The sequence below is a fragment of the Benincasa hispida genome, chromosome 8 (assembly GCF_027475165.1).
Source record: "Benincasa hispida cultivar pf3 chromosome 8, pf3_genome.v1.1, whole genome shotgun sequence".
Classification (NCBI taxonomy): domain Eukaryota; kingdom Viridiplantae; phylum Streptophyta; class Magnoliopsida; order Cucurbitales; family Cucurbitaceae; genus Benincasa; species Benincasa hispida.
The window spans coordinates 57,274,684-57,282,055 of record NC_143485.1 but is presented as its reverse complement, the minus strand read 5'-3'; the positions used below and the strand labels follow the sequence as shown (position 1 = coordinate 57,282,055).

The 7,372-nt window shown below is 32.6% G+C and overlaps 1 long non-coding RNA gene across 2 annotated transcripts; it reads right to left on the bottom strand.

Moving 5' to 3' along the window:
- Nucleotides 1-821: 821 nt before the first annotated feature.
- Nucleotides 822-7,139, bottom strand: LOC120084227 (uncharacterized). 2 transcript variants are annotated; one of them, XR_016531270.1, is made up of 4 exons: nucleotides 6,960-7,139; nucleotides 5,097-6,082; nucleotides 3,019-3,187; nucleotides 822-1,389 (listed from the first exon to the last, which is right to left on the bottom strand). It is a non-coding gene; the product is annotated as an uncharacterized LOC120084227 (long non-coding RNA). The 2 variants fall into 2 exon arrangements; XR_005483595.2 differs by lacking the exon at nucleotides 822-1,389 and adding an exon at nucleotides 1,563-1,868.
- Nucleotides 7,140-7,372: the final 233 nt, after the last annotated feature.

The window sequence follows — 7,372 nt, the reverse complement described above, 5'->3', positions numbered from 1 at the left end:
AAACTTTCAATTTTGTACACCATAGATTTTTGAATTTTTAGATATAGTGAATATGTCAATAACCTATTTGATACAAAATTGAAAGCTTGGGACTTATTAGACATAATAATGAAAGTTTAATGACTTATAAATACCTTATAAAGGTACTCTAAAACCTATTAGACACAAAAATTGAAAGTTTAAGAATCTATATTCGATACTAACCTATAAGTCTAGGAACTAGATTCTTTATGAGTGTTCTTATCAAAATTTAGGGGCCTCAAATTGAAAAGGTTGCTTAACCCAAAAAAAGAAAAAGGAAAAAAGAAAAAAGTTCTTTGGTGGATGGCGTGCGTGGGAACAAACAGAAGTTGATCGTATTTTTCTGTCTTCATTAATTCCTCACATCTTCATTTTTCTCGTTCTTCAACCAACAAAACACTTCCAATTCATCTTTTGTCAATTTTCATGGCGAATTTAAACATCAAACCTTTGAATTTTCTCTCTTACCATCTTAGAAATTCAATTGTAATTAATTATGGCTAAAAAATATCAAATTTATAGGGTTTAACGTGTAAACTAAAAGTTTATTTATCTCCATTCTTGTTCAATCTTTCTTCGATTATACTTTACTCAACTAATAATCTATACTAAAATATCTAAAAGCCAACAAAAAAGGTTTCTTCTAAGGGTGTTCGTGGGTTGAGTTGGATTTAGGGATATTTTAGACCCAACCCTATGTGTTGGTTTGTGTATTTTTCTAACCAAAACTAACCCTTGCTAAATTATGAACCCGAACCAAAAAGCTTGGAATCACCAATAAAAACACATAAGATTCCACAATCCACGAGAACAATATCTAAAATCTATTATAACAAAACAAGACTCCAAAATTCACAAGAAAGACCATAATGTCTACACAATTCAAAATATAGGCAACAATGTTTTCAAATGTCTACAAAATCCATAAGTAAGACTATAATGTAATGTCTACAAAAGTTTTTAGATTTCAACGACTCATTCATGATCTTGACAAAACTTGATCCTTGAAGAACTCTAAACAAGATTTAAACAATAAATTATATAAGAATACTATCATAATTTCAATATATTAATATAGATTATAGAGTAAATATATAAAAGATAACACTACCTCATAAAACTTGATCACAAGTTTCCAATTCTCCAGTTTGTGGAGTAAGATCTAATAATGTTGGCTTAACACATAGCCAATTTTGTGTACATATTAAAGCCTCCACCATCTTAGGACGTAAAGAACTTCTAAAACAGTCAAGTATTCTACCTCTTATACTAAATGTTGATTTAGAAGCAATTGTTGACACTGGTACGGGTAAAACATCTCGAGCAACTTGTGATAAAATTTTGTATTTAGGAGCATTTAATTTCCACCTATTCAAAATATCAAAATTTTCCATCAGATCTTCATTAGGTTCTGACAAATATCTCTCCACATCATTTATTGTTTCATTCAAATTTTTCTCTTTTCTTCTTCGTTTGTATTCCAACTGTAGATCTATTTCCATGTCATCACAATCCTCAATTATTTCAACTATGTGACATGGTTATTCAAAAGCATGACCACTTGAATCACTTATCTTATAAAACTCATACAATTGCATCAAACTAACTTTCACCTCATCAGTCATTGTTCTAGCAACTCCATCCCCATAGATACTTATGAAGAAAAAGTCACATAATCCAACTTATTTCGTGGATTAAGCACAATAGCTAGAAACAACATTTAGTTCATCATGTCAAGAGATCCCTAATACTTATCAAATTTCATTCTCATATTGGAAGCCATAGTATATCACACTATTTACATTTTCGCTCCAACCTGTTAAAAGTCGTTGAATCCTACGAAGTTCCTGAAAAAATGTATTAGAAGTGACATAAGTTGAGCCATTAACTTTCAATGTCAGATCATAAAACATCTTGAAAAATTTGACAAATGTTTGAACGTTGTTCCAATCGGCTAAGGTCAGTGATCCCTTTCTTTTCTTTCCATTCTCATCTTCAGTAAAGGGATGTATAAAATCTTCATCGTCTTCTTTTAAGCACTGAAAAGTCTTTTCAAATTTTAAAGCATGATCAAGCATCAAATAGGTTGAATTCCATCTTGTAGACACATCCAGACAAACAAGGGCTTTAGATTCATTCTTTTCATGTCCAACACAATCTAATTTTTTTTTTCAATCGCTTAGGAGAAGATCTAATATATCTTACAACATTTCGTACACTAGCTATCGAATCATGCAATTCTTTCAATCCATCATCGACAATCAAGTTCATAATATGAGCATAATTTACCATCCAAAATAAGATACTTCCAAATCTTTAGTTTTCCCTTCATATATGAAATTGCTGAATCATTTGAAGTTGCATTATCAACAATAGTTGAAAATACTTTATCAATACCCCAATCTAATAAACAATATTCAATTACTTTACCAATTGTCTCTCCCTTATGATTAGACACTTGACAAAAATTCATTATTCTTTTCTATAAATTCCATTCAGAATCAGCAAAATGTGTTGTAAGAACAATATATTTGATGTTCTATAAGGAAGTCCAAGTATCTGTTGTTAGGCTCACTCTTTGACTACTTTTGATTGAAGTTGATTTCAACAATTTTTTTTCATCCACATACAACTGATAAATATCCATAGCAATTGTGATTCTGGAAGGAATGTCAAACTTAAGACATGCAATATTACAAAATTCTTTAAACCCCTCTGTCTCTACAAATCTAAATGGTACCTCAGACAATACTAGCATCTTAGCACATGCATTTCTAACTCTTTGTTGACTAAAGGCAGTAGACAAAAACTTCATATTGATAGCACCTTTTGCATCAATTTCATTCGGTTGAAATTTTAGTATGGTTTGTCCTTTAGGTTGCTCTTTAAATGGATAATTTTTGCATTATTTTCGTAAATGCTTCCATAAGGTACTAGTTCCACATGAAGTGTCATAAGCGTAATCTTTATCACAATAATTATATTTGCATCTTATACCTTCAGTGTTAAATCTTTCCATCTTTGTAAAGTGATCCCACATTGAAGATGATGGCCTAGTTGGTTTTCTCTTGCCAATGACTTCCGATGGTTTAGAACATGCATCGGGGACGAAAATATTTATAGGTGGTGATTCATTGTCGATGTCGATCAACTCACTATTTTGCATCTACAATATTAACAAATAAAGAAAAACTAAAAAAAATTGTGAGCATAGGTGAACCATGAGGAATAAATAAAATAATAAAAAATATATATATATATATATAAAATCGTTTAATGGCTAACGTGAAGATGACACTCACGAAGAGGAAGAGTCAGAACTCGGACAAGTGATGAAAAGGAGTGACTCGAAAGATGACATTGACAGAGAGGAGTGACGGACGGAGAGGCTTGGCGTGATGAGTGACGAAAAGCGGAAAAGGGAATGGCAGACGGACGATTGAGGAGTGACGGACTCGGACGGAGTCGACGAGTCGATGGAACAGACGAGTGAAGAATGACGTGACAAAAAAAAGGGACGAATGGCGCCGCTGACCTACCGTCTGGTCTGTCTCTGTCTGACGTGAGCGTCTATTGACTACTGGGAAGTTGAAATGTGGAGAAGAAGGAAATCAAAATGACCTCCAATCTCTAAGGGCCACGTGTCAACAAGAGAATGGCTTTAGCCTTCAGGCTTCTACCGAGAAGTGGGAAGTTGATTTGGGCCTTATGGTTCTTGGGCTGAGATGAACTGAAGGCCGAAGGGAATGGGCTGAGTTGAACTGGGCACTGGGTCTACATACAAATTACAATTAATTCTCTATACTTCCTAGGTCGGTTTGGTTTGAACCGAACTTTTTTTCTACGAACCCGCAAACCGAACCAACCTATTTGGGTTCATTAAAAAAAACCCAAACCAAACCATTTTTTTTAACCAACCCAAATCAGCTGATTGGATTGGATTGCTCGATTTTTTCGGATCTTCGATTTTTTTAACACCCTTAGTTCCTATCCAGTGACTGTTTACTTCTATTTATTGTATTGAAATTTGAATTTGGAAATTATGAGAATTTGAAAATTGTTTTGTGTTCAATTCGATATTATTGAAGATATATAATTTTTTTAAAAAAAAAATTTAAATACAATTTTTGGGTAGATTTACGAATTTTTTTTTTTTTTTTTTATTAAAATTTATCAATGTACTCATATTTTTGTTTGTTTTATGGTTTTTCATTGAAGGTTAAATTTATAATTGGGAGATAAGGTGAATGGCCAACGCTCTTCAAGTTTTTGAATCTTTATTAATTGATGACTAATGTTTCAGATAATTATTTTCTATTTTCTTGTTATCCTTCTATTTTTAATTCTCTCGCTTGATTTATTTTTTAAGAATTCGATCAGTAGTCTTGGAATTAGAAAACTATATATCCTTTTGATTCTTATTCTCTCACTTGGTTTCTTTTAGATTTTTTTCCTAATGTTATTATTACATATAGAATTTTGTTTATTATTCCTATGACAGTTGTATTCGTATAAAGAAACTTTTCCAAATTGAAGTTGTTGAAGATTTTTATGCACTATACAATATCACAGGAAAGGCTTATGTGAGTTAGCAATGATAGTGACTCAAAATGATATTTTGGAGAGAGTTGACTATAAACAGTTTACTGATAATTTTGCTTCAAAAAAAAGTTTGGAGGATTACGCTTTTTCTAAAAAAAAAAAAATATATCATTGTTATATAGTTGTTTGATGACATATTCTTAGTTTCATATATTTTGTTATTTATTTTTATTTATTTTTTTTTGTAAGAAGCAATTGTATAATATGATAAAATTTTGATATTGTACAATTTATTCTTTGGTATCACATATTTTAGGGTCTCAATTTGAAAAATATCACGAGGTCCATCTCATTTGGGACGAGCATGCAAACTATAAGGACTAATGTAAAGTCTGTGACAGAACTAATGTGAAAACAACATTTATACTTTAAAACTCACTCTATTTGTAACATCCTACTCTATATAAAGGATGATAATTAGTAAGAAATGAAGAGATGATAATTAGTAAGTTGAACCACGTATATCTACTTACTTCTCTTTTGCTTCTATCTTTTTCTACTTCATGTTCTTCGGTGCTTCATTATCTCAATCAAAATCCATAGCCATTCGAATAACAGTGAGAGCGAGCTTTTGGGAAAATCGTGAAGAAACTGAGAGGAAGAGAAAGGTCTGAAGCTCTCCTCTACTCATGCATGCCTCCACTAACCAGAAAGAAAGGGGAGGAAGCTTCCTCTGATCATCCCTGCAGCAACGTGGCGTCTTCACAGCCACTTCCTCAAGCCAGCCTCCATTTCCCTACTAAATCACAATCTTGGGCCTAATATTTGGCCCATCCGATATTAGATTCTTACATTTTGTACAACTGTGTTTTGTGAACAATAATTTCCCATGATACATGACCATCAAGAAAATATGAATAAATAAAAGAGTTAGACAACTGAGGCAAACACCAGGGGAATTTAAGATTGTAAAATCTGTAACATCTAGAGTGAAAACAATATTTACATACCCTTCTAGACTCACTAATCATGTACCATCTTTCTCTTTATAAAGGATGCTTGTCAGTAAGAAAATTAGAGTGTGAGAGTTAGAGACTTATCTTTGTAAAATTCCTCCAAGAATCAAAAAATTCTTCTTCTCCCTTGGATGTAGGCATCTTGTCGAACCATGTACATCTGCTTGCAATATTCTCTTATCTCCATCCTCTTCTACTTCTTCGTTCATCCATGCACAATTCTCTCAATCAATTTGCACAGTCATATGAATTACAAGTTAGAGAAGTTTTAGGAAGTAATCGAGAGAGAGTTTGAGAAGTTTTTCCACTTTATCTTTCTAATCAGAATACAATTCAACTTACAAAGATAAAAGATGAAAAGAAGGACGAAGCTTCCTCTGTCTTGTCATCAGCTAGTGGCTTCTTTACAACCACTTCTTCCAAGTCATACCTCATTCCCTTGCATTAATCACAATCATGGGCCTAGTTTGGGCCCTTCAAACCCAACAGATTGGTATCAGAGCCTGCAAGAAGTAGGCAAGAACTTCAAAGAAAGAAAATCTCGAAGAATTAACATCAGTCAATGGCATTCACAAGGTATGAAGTTGAAAATTTTGATGGCAAATGAGATTTTAACTTGTGGAAAACAAAGGTAAAAGTGATTCTTGGACAGCAAAAGGCATATAAAGCAATTCAAGATTCTTCAAAGCTACCAAAAGAACTTACAGAAGATGAATTAGAAACCATCGAGCTAACAGCTTATGACACTATTGTCCTTAATCTAAGTGACAACGTTCTAAGACAAGTGGTGGATCAAGATACTGCATTTAAACTGTGGAATAAGTTGAATGAAATAAACAAAAGTAGATCTTTCTAACAAGATGTTCTAATGGGAAAGGATTTTTACATTCAAGATGAATCCTTCAAAAACATTAAATGAAAATCTTGATGACTTCAGAAAGATTACCACTGAATTTAATAATCATGGTGAATCAATTAGTGCTAATAATGAAGCATTTATTCTATTAAATTCTCTTCCAGAGACATATAAAGATGTGAAAAATGCATTAAAATATGATAAAGAATCCATATCAGTAGATGTTATCATTTCTGCTCTTAAACCCATAAAATAGAACTACAGAATTGTAAACAAGAATCACAGAATGCAAAAGGCCTCTTTGTCAAAGGCAAAAATAAGAAATAGTGGAAGAATAAAGGAAAACAACAATCATCAGAAGAAAATAAAGAAAAATCCAATATTAGTGCAAATACTGTAAAAAGAAGGACATCTAATCAAAGATTGTCAAACTCTCAAGTAGAAAAATGAACAAAAGACTCAAAAGAAGAAAAATTAGATGTTAGAAACTCCTGCTCCTAAAGCATTAGTTGGAGAAGACTCACTGTTTTACTTTGATGCTCTTTCAACCTCCATCAAAGTTGTTGTCCTTGAGAATCCAGCGAAAGATCGTGATTGGATGTTCGATTTAGGTTGCTCTTTCCATATGACACCCAACATGGAGTGGTTTAATACCTATAAGGCAGTAGATGGAGAATCAGTCTATATGGGCAACAACAATGTCTATCCTGTCATTGGCATTGAATCTGTCCCCCTAAAACATAAAGATGGATCAGTAAAGTTGCTATGAAATGTCAGACATGTACCTAAACTAAAGAGGAATCTAATCTCTTGAGGAATGCTTGACTTAGTTGGGTATGAATACAGAGGTAGAGAAAGTCATTGGGAGATTTGGAAAGATTCCTAACTGGTCATAAAAGGAGAAAAAGTGAATGGTGTGTATGTTATCCAAAATATG